Below are 17,822 nucleotides of genomic sequence, written 5' to 3'. Positions count from 1 at the left end.
ACCTGCTGCTGCTACTGGGAGCCGCTTGAGGTAAGTGCCGCCCAGAGCCTGCACCCCTGAGCCCCTCCTGTGCCCCAACCCCTTAACCCAGCCCTGATCCCCTTCCCGCCCTCCGAACCCCTTGGCCCCAGCCCAGAGCTCCCTCTCGCACCCTGAACTCCTCATTTCTGGCATCACCCCAAAGCCTGCAACCCCAGCCAGAGCCCTCACCCCCCTCCCAGACCCCAACTCCAATTTCGTGAGCATTCATTGCCCACCATACAATTTCTATACACAGATGTGGCCCTTGGGCCAAAAAGTTTGCCCATCCCTGCGTGAGGGAGTCCCTGGCGTCACAGCTGAATTGGAGTTGTGTTAGAGCAGGATGTCCTACAGCCAGTTTGACGACTCAGGACCTTTGGGTAGATGGGCCCGACTTTCAGCAGAGATCTCCAATCCAGCCTGGATCTTGGGTTCCAGGGCCCATTCCCCTGAAAGCTCCCTCCAACAGAAGACTTCCGGAAACTCTGTGAGGGAACCTGGCCCATGTAATAAGGCAGGAAAAGAGCGGTAAACCTATGTAACTGTTGTGGAGTAGCCTGGTTGACATACACTTGAGACCCCCATTAAGCAGACAAAAGAGGTGAGAGTTGCTCAGTAGCAATATGCACAGGAGAGTCAAGAATCATATGTGGGGGCAAATGGCTTATCATACAGCCTTAAGTATGGAGCATGATACATTTCATCATCTTCCCACTTGGTAATTTTAGCTTTTAAACTATAAGGTTATTTGGCCTGGTGATAGGTGCCTTAGAAACACCAGAGACACTGTGAAATGTCTGAGACCAAAATGGGATGTCCCCTTCTTGCTTGATATACTGGTTGCTGGGGCGGTATCCTTTTTGTCTCTTTCATCTCCATGTGCGCTCCACCCATTCCCACTGTCTTGGCTGGGAACTAGACACATTGTTTGTCCCCAGAGGCATTGCCTTTGGGGAAGGGCTGAAAAGGCAGCAAGTGTGGGTAATGGAAGCCTCTCCAAGTAATATTATGGTGCCAGGCACCGAGCATTGGGATCAATTAATAAGACTTCTTTCAGCTCTCTGTAAAACCACCATTTACTTGTCCCACTCCTCTTGAAGAGTACACCCTGAGCTGCACTCTCAGTTGATGTGGGGAGAAACAGAGAGAGGAGAATGTTAACAAATTCTGATCCATCCTATAAAGACTCCCCACAGGGAGAGCAAGCAATGACACTGGAAAAATTCAAGGAAGATCCTATCAGAACAAACAGCCGCAAGTCCCTATGAATTTCAGGGAAATGGGCCCCAAGGGAGCCTTCGAAGAGAAATGCTGCAAAGACACAGCTGCTGTGTGTTTGCAGAGATGCAGTATGACTGGATGACTCTTCAGATAACTTCATAACTTGACACTAGGAGGTTTTATTTTTTAAGTTAATGACTCTGTATTGGAACCATTATCTTTCAGCCAACTAGTTTTGGATTTTTGTAAGAACCTGAAAAACTACTTGTACTTAATGTGTGAAACCATATTGTTAGAAACCAATTTGTATTTTTGTTTATATATACACATTTATTTTTGTTTTTTGTAAAGTTGAGAGAGCTTTCAAATTTTATTTATTTATTTTTTTAAAACACTCCGGTCTAATGATAAACTGATCCACTAAAGATGACTGGTTGTTTTCCTCACTTAGTGGTTGGAGTACTATCCAACATCAGTGTTGGTTAGGGGCCTGATCCAAATTCAGTTGATGTCCATGAGCATCTTCTGACGACTTCAGTAGGCTTTCGGCTAGGTCCAGGATTATTGGCTTGATTTAACACACTGTTCAAAATACTCCATTGCCGCAACAATATACATTGAAAAATGTGTTAAACTGCTGTCTCTGCCTTGCAACAAAAGCTATCGCATACCCTCTGCGATGTTAGCCATTGTAATGTGCCTGACAGCAAATTCCTGTATTTAGCATTATTTTATTTTGAAATGATCTCGCTAGCATGATCCCCAGATTCATAACGTAAGAAATCTAATGGGAAATAAATCCAGGACTGACTACAGTACTGTTGGTGGGCTTTTGAAAGTCTTTCATGTTTTAAGCAGATAATCCCCAGCAATGGTCAAACCCCATATGTTAGACAACAGGTCTTTAATTTTGCTTGCTGCTTCAAAGTAAAATGTACAACCAGCTACCCAATGCGTTATTTAGCTTACTGGGTAGCTGGGCAGATAAGGTATAACTGGAACTGTTTAAGGGGAGAAATGTCGCTTGTCCTGCCAGTGGTTCCTCCAGACATCTGAGTGACCCCCCCCTACATTTAAGAACTCCACCAGTGTTAGTAGCTTAATGGCTATAGCAGTTGAAATGGATCTGCTTCAGAGCAGTGAGCAAGCAGGAGTGATTTCCCTTGATGAGCATTGTTAGGGTCCTAATGGGGTAATGAAGGACACTGTAGTCCTGATACCATAGCAGCAGCTGATAGGCTTTTTTACTCTTGAATTACTTCAGATTCTGCTTCTGAATTGAGCTTTGTGGAGATTTCAAAAGGGCTCTCTTGCAATTTGAAGGGATAGGATAGAGGTAAGATTAATGGTGTAGAGAAGATAAATTGAATGCTTCCATCGATCTGTTCTCATACGAGAACAGGGAAATAAATGGTTAATCAAATTGAAAGGCAACAAACTTAGAACTGATACAAAGGTTTCAGAGTAGCAGCTGTGTTAGTCTGTGTTCGCAAAAAGAAAAGGAGTACTTGTGGCACCTTAGAGACTAACCAATTTATTTGAGCATAAGCTTTCGTGAGCTGTAGCTCTTAGTCTGTAAGGTGCCACAAGTACTCCGTTTCTTTTAACTGATGCAAAAACCCACTATTTTTATATGGCATAAGTTTGTAGCACCGCATTGCCACAAATGATCATTGAGGCAAAGCGCTTTGTAGAATTAGTGTTTTCTTTTTTTCTGGATAGTGAGAGCACCCAATGTTACAACAGATAGGATTAAAAACTTCATGATTCAGAGCACGAGCAGACTAACAACATGTGAAACTTCCCCCTCTGGGCAGGTTCAGTCAATAATCGACCTCTACTCAAAAGGAAGGTGCTAGAATTGCTGTCTCTGGCACTGTCTGAGACAAAGGTACCTTGCTACTTGGGCCCCAGGCATCATCTGATATGGTCGTTTCTAATGACTTTGTGCTGTGTACTTGAGGCTGAGAGTAGAGCACTGGAATTGGATACTAGCAAGGTGGCTGAGAAGAGCTCTCACAGAAAGCTTCAGGGTGAGAGCAATAGGGCTGTTCTAGAGCTGACCAATTTTTTTTGCCCTACCCCTTCCCCAAAACAGCGTAGAAGGGGGCGGGGTGAGGGCAGTGCAGGGGTGGGGCCAGGGGGTGGGGTCAAGCACCCACCAGGAACAGTGGAAGTTGGTGCCTATGCTCACTAGGGCTCACTTTACCAGCTAACATGTTCTAATACAATTTGCCTTGTCTATACATGTTTTAAAACATGTTTCCAAAAAAGCCTCCCCCACCCCCCTGAAACACCTTTTCCTTAGTTGTGACAAGGATGGTAGGTGTGGGGTTACTATAACAATTAAGGAGCTAAGATATGCCACCAGACCAACAGTAATTCTCATCCGAAGTCTTCATGTGACTGAGCAGGTGGTTGCTTTGTTTGTCAAGGTGAGTAATCCTTGCACCATTCAGCTCTGTTGGGAGCTGGATATCGGTATAACACGGCGGTTCATTCGTCTTAAACCTGGCAACAAACTGCAGTGAGTTTCCTTGCTCTACCGGTCTTGTGTAAAAGAAAAGGAATACATAATCATTGTCTTTAAGCAGTAGAAGACAGAACATTGTCTTTGCTGCTTGTCGGGCATAGAGACAAAACAGTCGGTCAGCTTTGGATTTTGTGGTTGGGATAGCTCAGGGTATACCTCTGTTCTAGTGGCTGAGTAGAACAGAAGAGTAAAGCTAGGAGAGGGCTGCTTCTCTTCTCCTTCTCCCTGAAAGGATTTTGTGTTTCCGTATGGAGAGTTGGGACTCTTGTTTACATTCTTACTACTAGCAGTTATGGGTCCAATTAAAATGTTAAGTGAAGGAGGAAATTAAGAGCCGGTTACCAAACTAGATTACTAATGTAAGTCTATAATTAATATTTGTGCACTGAGGCTGCCTTACTGAACTGGGTACTTTTTGAAACTATCGTTGTTGTTGTTGTGGTTGTTTTTTTTTTTTTTTTTTTGATCCTGTAACAAAACTTTCAAGTAACCATATGTAAAAGTCATGTCTTATTCTGCATGGGCAAAAGATTTGAGTGGATTTGATTTTTTACAGTTACCCAGGATTTATTTTTAAGTTTAACAGTGTTATAAAATACTACTTTATTGATGTTCACAAGATACACTCTTTAAAAAAATTACAAAGGTCTAGTGTTACAGCTAGAAATCTAACTAAATATCATTAAAAATTGGCTGTGATGGAAAGTCTTGCAGCTTGAATTAAGGAATTGCAACTGCAATGCCATGAGTCCATTTTAAAATATCTATGCATAACTCACACCCACATAAGAATAAGGAGAAAATAATCTACTTCTGTTGTCCTTCCACCCCCAACTGTTCTGCATTTTTTCCCCCTCTCTTTCCCCCCAAATGTATGGACATCTTGGCAACAGTGACGTGACTTTTTTTTTTTTTAAAGTACTAGCAATGAAAGAGGAACCCAAAACCTGATCATTTTTCCCTTTTTATTAAGATGGTGAAATAGCTCCAACAAATATGCTGTCCATTTAAAACAGATAATGGGAAAGGTTTATCTATCAAATAATCCACCCTAATGAAGGTCCAATATTAGAGAACATTCCTACAATATTTATTTTTCCTTTTTCCCAGCAATCAAAACAAGGGATTTACTTCCTCCTCACAGTTAGTTATTTATCTTTTGTCTGTTCCGCATGGCTACAATTTCCATTCTCTTACTGATGGAAAGTGATGCAGCATACAGGTCATAATGAAACACTAGACATCACTCCTAACACATTCCTACTTGCTTCTAGGAGTCCTCACAAATTCAGATTAGCTCTTGCTGTAGTGATGGGGAAGACTAGAGAGGAGCAGATGCATACAGCAGCTCGAGGTTCTGCTGTCGCTGATTCCAGGCTCTCTGCTAACCTTCAACAAAATTCGGAAAGAAATACAGCTTAATAGACACACTACACAGCTGTCACTGAAAGTGGATGCTCAGTGAGGCATATTTGTACTAGGCATTGTATATCAGTAGTAGGCATTTACACATTGGATTTTTTTACAACCACATTTTTGAATGACTCAAATACTACTACTCTGCTTCCTAACTGCCTACATTACTGGAAGGGATTTAATTTTTCCAGATTTAAATAAGTGTTTAAATGTTATAACCAGCAAGGGTCCAGTGTCCCTTTATATGTTCCAAAACGAAAACTATTGAGAGGCAAGAGAACTGTTTCTTGAACCTGCTCCTGATGATCCAGCTGGATCTTTATTTTTTTTTCTCTGTGCTATGTTTAGAGGGGCAAAGAATCCAGCAGGAATATTAAGGAAACCATTAACCTAGAAAACCTCTCTGTCCTCCTTGCTTTTCTGTCCCTTTGAACAAATTAACTTTCTTAGTAACCTACAAAACTCATGCGGAACAGTTTTTGTAACAAAGTGTAGTACGCTTATGGATCATCCTTCTTTTCCTCTTACTCCTCCAGTTTTCTCTGCATCTCTTTCCTCTTAAGAACCTCTCTCCCCTATTTTGGCTGTCTCTACTTTCTGCTGCTTGTAAGCAGCTTTGAACCATGCTGACAAGCTGTGTTAAACTCTTTGCCACCACCCTGAGCAAAAGCTCCTTTTCCAAGGCACCCCCTGCACAGTGAAAGCCAGTGAGCGTTCCTGGCTGTGTCACTGGGAAGGGGCTTGGGTTCCAGTAGCATAGCACTTTTAGCAGTGACGGAGCTGATGTACTGGGGAAAGAGTGTTCCTAGTCCTGACTGATTCCAGGGTAGCAGTGAGCTGCCTCCTTTGTTCACTCTTTAGGGACTGGCTAGCTTGGGAGGCTGCTAGTGGAATCGATAGTCCTTTAAGTTGCTAGTTCAGAACTAAATCAGGTCAGACAGTTGTAATGGAAAATTATTAATGACTGTGAGATGGGGCCCTGTTCCCAATGGACAGGATTTTGTATCACCAAAAGCCATTATCAAAACCCGCATCTGTGTAGGTAGTTTTAGCAGAGGTCAAGGACTGAATGAACAGTGACACTGAATTGTCGTGCCTCTGAGGAGTTTCTCTCACTCGGTATGAATGCACCTAGGTCAGGCAGTGTAGAGACATTTCTGGTGCTTCCACTATACTTATTTTACAGAGATAAAATTTCATCTTAAAATTTCCATGAGCACATAAATCCCATTGTGACTTAGGCACTTAAGTCATTTCCATATTTTTGAAAAATATTACCCTCCGTCTACAGTAGTATTGATCCTGCACCTTTAAATCAAAACTTGAAAACAATGCGGTCACCTCATTTTCCCTCCCTCTTCCCCCCGGTAAAAGCAATGGCAGACAATCTTTTTGCGCCTCTTTTCCTGGGTTACTGTGCAGGCACCATACCATGGCAAGCATGGAGCCCGCTCAGCTTACCATCACTGTACGTCTCCTGGGTGCTGCTGGCAGATGCGGTACTGCATTGCTACACAGCAGCAGCTCCTTGCCTTTGCGGCAGATGGTGCAGTAGGATTGATAGCCGTCATATGTCTCCTGGCAGACCTTGGTGAGGTTGATCGGGGCACCTGGACAGACATGGCTATCCTCCTCTTAGAGCACCAAATGGTAGCCAGAGACTCCAGGTCATTCTCTTCTTTAAGTTTCATCTCACAGAGGTTCAGTCCTGCCTGGAATATCATGCGAGCTGGAGGCTTCTGCCTCAGGCTGCTCTCTCAGCTGGCAGCACCGTGCGGTCGCACCTACCCCAGCCTACCCCTTGCTCCCATGGCTCATGAAGCCTGGACACTAGTAAGGAGCAGTTCAACTGTAGGCTGAGCAAGTGCAGAATGGTGGCAGAATGTGCCTTTGGACGTTTAAAAGCTCGCTGGTGCTGTTTGCTGACTAGGTCAGAACTCAGCACAGCCAACATTCCCACTGTTCTTGCTGCTTGCTGTGTGTTCCATAATATCTGAGAGTAAGGGGGAGACGTTTATGGCGGGGTGGGAGGTTGAGGCAGATCGCCTGGCGTCCGATTTTGAGCAGCCAGACACCAGGGTGATTAGAGCACAGCAAGGTGCACTGCACATCAGAGAGGTTTGAAAACCAGCTTCATGACTGGCCAGACTTCGTGACTGGCCATGACTGGCCAGGTGTGACAGTTGTGTGTGTTTCTCCTTGATGCAAACCCACCCCCTTTGTTGATTTTAATTCCCTATAAGACAACTACTCTCCCCCCTTCAAAATAAAGTAACTATTGTTTTGAAACCATGCATTCTTTCTTTATTAAGTGGTTAAAAAAAAGAGAGAGAGAGAGATAATGGACAAGGTAGACTGGGTGGGGTGGGGGAGGAGGGAAGGACAAGGCCACATTGCTTATTGTAGCCACACTAAAAATCAAACTGTTTGAATAACAGCCTTCTGTTGCTTGGATCATCCTCTGGAGTGGAGTGGCTGGGTGCCTGGAGCCTTTCCACTCCCCCATCCCTCACCTCCAGCATTCTTGGGCATCTGGGTGAGGAGGCTATGGAACATGGGGAGGAGGGTAGGCAGTTATACAGTGGATGCAGCAGGGGGCTGAGCTCTTGTGGGCTTTCCTACAGCTCCAACAGACGCTTCATCATCTCCGTTTGCTCCCCCATTAGCCTCAGCATCGCGTCCTGCCTCCACTCTTCGTGCTCACTTCTTTCCTGGCCTCTGCCACTGAATGCCTCCATGCATTAGACTGTGCCCTGTCAGTGCGGGAGGACTGCATGAGCTCAGAAAACATGTCATTGCAAGTGCAGTTTTTTTTTTCCCCACCTTCTAATCTGCAATAACCTCAGGGATGGAGATGATAGGGGAAGCGTAGAAACATTCTACGCTCTACAATTCTGGGGGGACTGCATGGTCATCTGTGCTGCTGAGTTCACCACGCTGACCAAACAGGAAATGAAATTCAAAAGTTCCTGGGGCTTTTCCTGTGTACCTGGCTAGTGCATCGGAGTTCAAAGTGCTGTCCAGAGCAGTCCCAATGGAGCACTCTGGGATAGCTCCTGGAGGCCAGTACCATCAATTTGCATCTGCACTACGCCAAATTCGACCCAGCAAGGTCGATTTTAGCACTACTCCCTTCATCGGGGAGGAGTATAGAAGTTGATTTTAAGAGCTCTTTAGGTCGACAGAATGGGGCTGGTTGTGTGGACGCAGTCATTTTTAAATCAACCTAACATGGCTAAATTCGACCTAACCCCGTAGTGTAGACCAGGCCTAAGAAGGGCTAGTCAGTCTGCAGACTAGTACTGCAGTCTAGTCAGTACTTGGATGGGGATCTCCAAAGGAAAGTGGAGTGTACTACAGGAACTGATGGTGGTGATGTGCTTCCCTCTCAGTCACTACTGAACCAGTGCCTGCTACATAGCGTACAGCAGTGGTTCTCGACCAGGAGTCTGGGGCCCCCTGGGGGGCTGCAAGCAGGTTTCAGGGGGGCCACTAAGCAGGGCCTGCATTAGACTTGCGGGGGGCTCAGGGCAGAAAGCTGAAGCCCTGAGCCCTGCAACCTGGGGCTGAAGCTGAAGCCTGAGCAACTTAGCTTTGCTCTGCTTGCTACCCCTTGTTTTTATATTGAGAAGAAGAGTTGTTGTGGCACAGGTGGGCCATGGAATTTTTATTACATGCAGGGGGGTGGGCTCAGAAAGAAAAAGGTTGAGAACCCCTGGCATACCAGGCCACTGTTCCGCTGGAATGGGTCTCCTTCAGAGGAGAATCTGGAGTGGGGTGACCAGACAGTGAGTGTGAAAAAGTGGGACAGAGGGTGGGGGTAATAGGAGCCTATATAAGAAAAAGACCCAAAAATCGGGACTGTCCCTTTAAAATCGGGACATCTGGTCACCCTAATCTGGAACATCTTCATAAAGTTAGCAGCTTGTGTACCTGCATCCTGTTTACCTAAACTACTCCTGTAATTAGTTTTAGCTACTTGAGAGGAAACCTCAGGGCTGGCCTTACATAGGGGCAAACTGGGCCAAGGCTGGGAGCGCTGTTATAAATGGGGCATGTCTGGAGCAGGGGTGCCCCTCCCGCTGCTGCTCTGCCGGCATCTGCAGCCCCGTGGCTCCTGCCCGCTGCCTTGGAGCCGGCCCTGCAGCTGCTCCTTGGAGCTTCCTGTCTGCTGTGGGTGGGGGAGTGAGGTGCCGCTGATGTCAGGGTGTCCCCTGTTCCCCCCGCTTCCCCAATGAACTGCAAGTCCGCAGGGTTGGGGGTGCGGACAGGACTCACCGAGAAAGGGATGGAGCTGCTGGTAGTGGCTGCTGCTGTGTCTGAAGGAGCTTTTCCTTCAGACTGGTGAGTGCCTTCTCTTAAAGGGGCAGCATGCGGTCTCTCATACACTCCCTAAGCTCACACAGTCTCTTTCACGCTCACCCCCTGACACATACTTCTGTTGTTGTTGTCGCTTGTTGGTACTTCCTGCAATGCACATATATTCTCTAATTTTATTCTTTCAAAGTGCATTTATTTTCGGTTTTGACTGGTCTGTGCATTTCATAATTTTATTTCTCTCTTATGCTGACATTTAATTCTTTGAATAGTGAGTTCTAAAATGCCTAACCTGTCCTGGCTGGAGTAATTATCATTATTGCTTTTATCATATTGTGCTTTGTAATTCATTATTGTGGTACAATCAAATAATAGTATCTTCCCAGAATGCAACTTAAGTGTGTACTAACCTTAGCAGTGCCAGTTTAAAAACATTAGCTAACATATAACTTTAGACACCGGGCAGATGACGGTCGCTTATTTTCAAATTTTATTTTTAGTTGTATCTGTAAAATAACTTTAAAATTTGCATGAAAATAAATGCAGCTCCAACTATGATACCAATAGCAATGATGGAGTCAGATGTTTGTGAATCACATACATGTTTGTGATTGGTTAGCATAAATGCCAAAATAATTAGAAAAATAAATTCCCTTTCTTAATAAGAGAAGAAGAACCTTAATCACATATGTTGAAATTGTTTTTAGTGAAAAACAATTGACTAAAATAAAGTAGGTAACGGCAGTAAGTGTGTCTGTTAGAGAAGGTAAGCACATTTTATTTATTTTTATTTATCTCTACTAAAGATAGTGTACAACATATCAAATGTGTCTTTCTGATATCTGTGTTAAAGCTCCAGAACTGATATCTCAGTGCTCGGGATTGGGAATATTTTCTGTATAATCTCCTAATTGTTCTAAATTTACATATAAACTTTAAACATGGCTTTCATTGGAGTGTGTGTGTGTGTGTGTGTGTGTATATATATATATATATATATATAATTATAATTTCTTTATATAACAAATAAATACAGTGCTCCTGTCCGCTAATTCCTAAGTTCTCTGCAAAAACCTTCAAGTTTTCAGTGCCTAAGTAGTCCCTGGAATCATGGTGAAAGTTTCCTTCCTCCCCACCAAATCTGAAATGGCGCCCTGGGTGAGCCAGTGGCTGCAGGAGGGCTGTGGGCTCTGGCAAGGTTCAGCCCCCTTGTGACAGCACGAAGCCTGCCTGAAGCCACATGCCGAGCACCAGGCACCACAAGCCACAGCAGCAGCGCAGGAAGGTGGCAATACACCGTATACCGTACCACCTTTACTTCTGCGCTACTCCTGGCAGTGGTGTTGCCTTCAGAGCTGGATGTCCGGCCAGCACCCGCCAGTGTCAGGCCGCCCTGCCAGTGCTTAATTTGTGCAGGGGCTGAACTCTAGCCTCTGGCATCTCCTTTCAATACAAATTTAGATACTGGGGGAGGCAGTGGGGCTCAGAGGTAATGGAGGGGGGGAAGCCCAGGGAGCCCGTGGGGGCTAGGAGTGATGGGGCGGGGACCCCAAAATAAAAGTTCTCCCAGGGTGCCGTTTTCCAAGGCTAGCCCTGGGAAACCTACACAACCTAGTTTAACTTTACATACCACTGCAAAAGTGGATGCATTTCAGTAATGGGGTGAAATGCTGTACTGTGTATACGACATGGAATATGACTGTTTAGTTCTAATTCAAGAACTGAGTGGGCATTACTTGTAAAACTAAACAGATAACACATTACAGTGAACAGTTAATGGACCTAAGCTGCTCACCAGAAATGCCAGACTTTAATTTCCAGTGTCATGCTGAACTTGAATCCCATGATGCTATAGTTGAAAGGTCACTTCTTCGTCTGCTAAGTAGTTCCATGAGAGAGACTTTTTTTTCATGTGGTTAACCACACAAAGTCTCCTTTTGTCAGATCAGCTCATTGGACCTGAAAGGGCATGTCCTAAAGGTTCCCCCTACACAGTTAATAATCAGTGAAAACCCTGTGCGGATGTGTACTAGTGGGCTCTGAATCTGCAGTGATTACTGGAAATAATTCCTGTCACACTTGTCACCATAGTGGATTGTCTGTCTCTTTTTTTTTTTTGCCCTTAATCTGTTCTTGCATAAATAAATGTGCCTCTGGCACTTGGTCTGACTTTTTCTTGTTTTTGATGAGCTTAATAATTCTGTGTGGCTCCTGGCTTTGTGTGACCTCTTCAATTTATCTATCATCACACTTGGTCCTAAATAGGAAAAACAGGAAACTTAAAGAAATCTGTTTCCAGTTTTTTGTTCCCTTCTGCCGTTGACTCCTGAATGCAGAGGCAATCCTCAAAAGTAGGAAGGACCATATACTCCGTTTTGTTCTTTGTTGGTGTGTTTTACCTTTCATCTCTAAGGAGAGGGCTGTGACGCTGCCTGCTCCTACATGTGCAGTCTTGTAAATGCAGATCTTATGAAGAAAGGGTTTATGGCTTTCCTTGCAGGGTTTGTCCAATGGATACCAAGGGATTTGTATGACTATAAAATAAAATAATAAGCCCCTGATCCTGATTGACCCGCTGTGCCCATGTGGATCTCTGCTGATATCAAGCAGTACAAGAAGTTGCAGAATCCGGGCCCTCCTTTACAATGAATCCCAATATAGCAGTTTGAATAACTATCCCGTTGCCTCTCTAAGTGGTAGCAGATTTCAAGCCTTGCAGGGCAGTTTCTTTCTGGAGAAGAAGTCAGGGTTTTTTTTCTTCTTAGTACATCTTGTTGGTTTTACACTATATATACTTCTGTCCTTGAACAGAGGAGGTCACAAACTGCAGAAAGATAACAATAGTCTATGTGCAATCTCAGCCCAAACGCCAATGGCCATTTTCCAGAGTACAGCTCAAAACCAAGCATTGGCTCTAGAGATTTAGGCAGAGAGCAAACCCCTCCTGCTGCTTGCAACAGCTCCACCACAAATCAACTCTGTATCACAAAGCTAACCATGCAGCATTTCTTCAAAGGCTGAACAGTCTTCTTGTGACAACAAGAACTTGTAACTGCACCACCTGGTGACTCCCATCATAATATGAAATCTGAGGTCAATGAAATACTTCTGTTAGAAGGACTATACAGGTGTAACGGCTGTGATGCTCTGATCTAGAAGAAAGGCACTGGCCGGAGTCTCCTTACGATGCCCCCTTTCTTGTTCCTTCTTGCAAAAGATTAAGCAGGATTTTCTTTCGTCTCTCCCTTTTATACTGTTGGATGTCTCCTCCGATGATGATGATGATAAATCATTACTGGTATGATCAGTCTGGGTTAATCACCACCTAGTTCCCATGATTTTGGGGCTGACTCTGTTAACACGCAAACATTTGTTTCTTTTGATGCTATCTTGGAGGGTGTGTCTCTCTGTGTGAGATACCAAGCTGAAATAGCTTTCTTTTCATGTACTGACTTCTCCAAAATGCTTCTGAACTTTGTTCTTGTGACATATTTAAGATCGGAGCCCTTACACGGACACATCGTAAATATGAGGAGAGTCCACTACGAAGCATTAACATGAGGAGAAAACAGCTGGGCTGTAGGTTGAGTGGAAATCACATGTTGTACATGTTTTACTAATCTCGGCGTTCTGTGGAGGATAGTGTGTTTAACAGTCATGCTCAAAGGAAACAGATGGGGTTCTCAATGCACCGACATGCTGTTGTTGGCATGAAATGCTTTCCATGTCCCCCAGGTCAGCAGAACGATTTCCTCTGTGTTGGAGCAGCGCGCAGAACGAAACGGGGGTGGAAAGCCAAGCAGAAAGCTTTTGAGATAATGCGCTAATTTTCAGGCCTTAACTAAAGTAGCAGTTTCCTTCCAGCTTCCCACTGTTGTAATGCCAGCTGTAGCAAAGGTGGGAGCCCAAGTATAGACAGTGCAAGGATAGTAGCTTGTCAGTCCAGGGTGTGATGGCCTGAGACCGGATGGCGTGGGTAAAGGAAACAAACGTGAAAGCTCAGCTTAGGTACAGTGTGCCGGCAAAAGGGGGAAACGGCTGTCAGCATCGCATATTAAGCAAAGAGTGTTGTTTAGGTGTCTAAGCTTCAATTGTGTATAAAGTGTCATGGTGAAATGGGCAGGGGGAGATTGCCAGACAGGTGTTGCTTCATGTGACAGTTCAGTGGTTGTAGAGTGTGGTGCAGATTCAGTTCTTCTACCTCTGTACTGTATTTGTATCTCTGTACAAATACAGTTGGCTCGCATTCCTCCACTTTAAAAAAAAAAAATTGAAGTACTACATGCAGATTTCTCTTTTCAAGCACATTTATTTTAGGTCTTAATAGGCTTAGCTTAAGTATTTCCAGACTCCGAGTAAAACAAATGTGTAAGGAGGCGTTGAAACAGTGATTATGTATGTCTCTTGTTACTCAAATTACAGGAAACAATTCAGTGTCATCCACAACATGTTGATATATATGTGGTATGCCCCTGAACGTGGCTTGACTTTTTAGTGGTTTTATTTAAATTTGAAGTTCCTTCTAATATATATGGATTATTGTTGAACATGAGCCAAATTTCACTTTGCTTGCTTTTTATTTTATTTTTTTTAAATTTTGGGTGGGGGAGCTCTTAAAATTTTAAAAGGGCCATTAATGAGAAGGCGTTTGTTTGCAGCTATGTTCTGTGAAGCGTTGTCAGGTGAGATATTGGTGACCTGCAACCAAAAGACTGGTTTTTGCATTGAGGTTCATCCTGTACTTTATTTGTTTTTTCTGCCCTGATCATCATTCAATTGTTGCAGAGAAACTATTCTGAAGGGCATCAAAAATTTCAAAGCTCTGTCCAATAACAAGCTGAATTCCTCTCCTTCTCAGCCAAACATTGCTGAGCCGTACTCTGCTGGACTTGAGAGCTGGAGTCCACCATCATGTGACGGTTCAACCAATTCTTCCTTTTCCTTTGCACAAAGCCATCTAGCAGGGTGTCTTTTTCCATTGAAAATGGGTCTCTGGGCACTAGGTAGCTTCAGATCCAATTCCCCTTTGTTACAACGCTTCAGATTTCTGGTTTCCCTCCAGTTCCCTCTGAGCCAGGGAGCTCTGCCAGTCCCAGAACAGTCCCTGGCCTTTCTTGAGAGCTTTTCCCACAGGTCTCCTCCTGGTCCTTGTCCCTCGACTCAAATTTCTTCTCTTTGGCACAGCCCTCCTTCCTGGGGCGGGGCTGTGATTCAAGCAGGCTTCCACAGCCGACTAGCCTCATTCCTGACTTTACTGCCCCACTCACCCCACAGTCCTCTAAAAAGCTGGGTTTTATCATGTTAAGGAGGTAGCTACCTGATTAACAACCAGCCCCATTCCCAGCTTGTCTGCTGCTCCCTTGAATACCTCTTTCCTTAAAGAGGTCATGTCACTGCACAGGGGCTGGCTGGTTGGCTGGCAGACCGCTCTGTTACAACACTTCAACAAACTCATGGACCGCAGGTCCCGAGGTAGAGAATTGAAGGATGGAGGGAAGAGATTAAGCCAGGGTTTCCCATACCAGGGTTTGCTAGATTTGTCTGGGGGAGTGGAGGAGAAGAGAAGGAGCAGTGAGGAAAGCTGCAAAGTGGATCCACTTTCATTCCCCATTGCAAACATGCTGCTGTGGGTAAACTGGTTTGACACCTCCTTGAAACCTATCTCCCCCCAACCCCACCCCCCACAGCAATCCCTAATACAGCTGAGCCACAGCAGTGGCTCCCAAATACAGGTACACAGGGAGCAGCTTACCGAAGCAAACTCTGTATCTCTGCTCTGACAATGGGTAGCTCAGCTACAAGAACACATGCCCCTGCACCGCAGAGCCTCCTTGAGGGGAACACATGCTCTCACCAAGCAGCGTTAGATATTTGGGGGAGCAGGCAGAGGAAATAACCAGAGGAGGGGAGCAAACCATGAGAGCAAAACTGAAAGCAAATAAGAAAACCAGCGAGAAGTACGGGTTGAGGGAAGAACTGAAGTCAGAAGGGAAAGAACTACTGGGTGCTTACACGCAGTGCAAGGGCTGTGGATGTAGAGCGTGCGTTCACCAATATGTTGCAAGAGGGGCATCCACCAGAGGTGGTGAATCACTGGCTAGTGTGCAGAGATAACTTGGCTGGTCTAGTACCTTTTTGAAGACTCTTTGCCTTCCATACTCTGATAGAGGTAAGCTGTTAAGTCTGTGTAATGTGCATACTAGGATGCTTAGCCACAGGTAATAGTTGGAATTTACACGAGTTACAGACAATGTGCTTGAGGTGATTTAGAAGTCCTCATGCAAAGAGTGATCCAGTTAGATAGATCAGGACACCTATCTCCGTACTTCAGTGGGCCTCCTCACTCTAGCATCTGAGTACCTCAAATTCGGTCATTTTTGGGTTTTATCCTCTCAACGCCCCATGTTCCAGCGCTGTGCTGGATCCACTCAACTGTCCTTCCTACCCTGGTGGCCAATGCCTGGTGAGCATCACATGATGTGTGGGTAGGATTACTCTTCAGTCTTGCCCATCTGGTTTGTTTGCTTCCCACAGCAGATGAGGGATGGAACTACTGTCTTTGTTCAAAAGCTGTGTCATCTCTCACCCTGCCCTTCCTCTAGTTTTCCTGGGAAGTCCATTTGATACTGAAGGACCCCCCCCCCAAAAAAAAGTCTGAAGAAAACACCATTTAAGAGACCTTAAGGAGACTGAATGGATCAAGGGGATCAGTAAGGAGGAATAGAGCCTCTTTACTTCTAGGCTGTTGGTTCAAGTCCTGCTTAGGCTAGTAGCTACCCAGTTACCACCTGGGTTGGTAAGTTTCAGTAACTACTACCTTGTGGCTGTTCAGCTGCTGATAGCAGTGATCAGGTGTCACCTCACAAAAACCCACTGGCGCGGATATTGCAGCCTTAGCAGAGAAGCCATGGACTGGTTAGCATGGAGGTGGAATAATTTTCCCCCTGGGAGGCAGCACTTACATGTCAGGGCAGAGCCCTGGTGCTAGGGTGGTGTGGGGGTGTGGGCATGGGTGCTCACTGTGCTGTACTGCCCCTTTGGGTAGGGATAACAAGGAGTCCGGTGGCACCATAAGGACTAACCGATTTATTTGAGCATAAGCTTTCATGGTTAAAAACCCCACTTCAGCTGCGTGACATGAATTACAGATGCAGACATAAATATACTGGCACATGAAGAGAAGGGAGTTACCTTACAAGTGGAGAACCGGTGTTGACAGGGCCAATTCGATCCGCGTGGATGTAGTGGAGAAGGAGACTCTTATCTCCCAGCGGTGGTGTTTCAGCACCTTTCTCATAAGTAACCCTCCTCCATCCCTCATCCATGCACGGACTGCTTTCTAATGCAAGCTAGGTGGTCATCCTAGCTGAGGCTGCGAACTAGCTCAGTGTGTCAGTCCTCGATAAAAGTGGCCCCTCTGGACTGAAAGCAACATAGCTCCTTCCAGAACTGACCTATCTCTGTGTCTGGGAAGAGAGCTGGCACAATTCAGGGTTGATAAGGAAGTTAGAGGAAGAAAAGAGAATGAACAGAGCTTGGTGGGTGCCCCATGGGAGAGGCAGAGAGGATTGAGGGCGCGCGCGAGAGAGAATTGAGAAACCAGCAAAATCTCCTGTTGTACTTCCTCATTCTTACTCTACGCTTGCTGCTTTTTGAAGACCGATGCCTACATGCAATGGCGACTGGCGTTCCAGAACTGCATAGGTGAGGTTTGGTAGCTATTTCCTGCTGCTGAGCCCTTTATAAAAAGCATCACTTCTTATTTTCAGTAAAAACTTCATTTAGCGTTTGGCAGCCTGCTGTCATGAAGAATATTGTGCAAGGATTGTGTGATGCTTAAAGCAATTTAGTAGCCTTACAGGGAAACTGTTCTTTGAGCAGCTATGTGATGAGATCCCCAGAAAATTGGCATGCACTGTGGCTGACACCTGGTTGGACCTACTTTCTGAGGTGAACCCCTGTCTCCAGTGTCAAAGACAACAGGGAGGTTAGATGAGGAATTCTGTCAATGAATAATTGAGTTGACTGGTTGATATCACTGACTGTTACATGTGCTTATATCAGCAGCAACTAAGAAAAAGAAGGAATGAAAATGTGGATGGATGCATGTGAGTTGGGCCTGGATCTTATCTCCTGAATCCAAATCCTGCTGCCCTCTTTCTCTCCCCCCACCCCACCCCAGGGGGGAGCTTGGGGTCAGGACTTTGCAATGTGTGGGGGTGGTATGTATGTGAACAATTACATTTCTCATGCAGCTTTTTGCCACCTCATCTGCCTGCTAACATTACTCAGAGGACAACTTTTGATACTCTGA

The 17,822-nt window shown here is 45.1% G+C and overlaps 1 protein-coding gene across 1 annotated transcript in view; it reads left to right on the top strand.

Moving 5' to 3' along the window:
* PARD6G (par-6 family cell polarity regulator gamma) overlaps window positions 1-17,822 on the top strand; it is a 106,076-nt gene that overhangs the window by 28,645 nt on the left and 59,609 nt on the right. The gene's annotated exons all lie outside the window — the stretch shown is intronic.

Source organism: Lepidochelys kempii, chromosome 2 (genome assembly GCF_965140265.1).
Source record: "Lepidochelys kempii isolate rLepKem1 chromosome 2, rLepKem1.hap2, whole genome shotgun sequence".
Classification (NCBI taxonomy): Eukaryota; Metazoa; Chordata; order Testudines; family Cheloniidae; genus Lepidochelys; species Lepidochelys kempii.
Note: the sequence above shows the minus strand (reverse complement) of the source record. Positions and strands in the feature narration are given on the sequence as shown.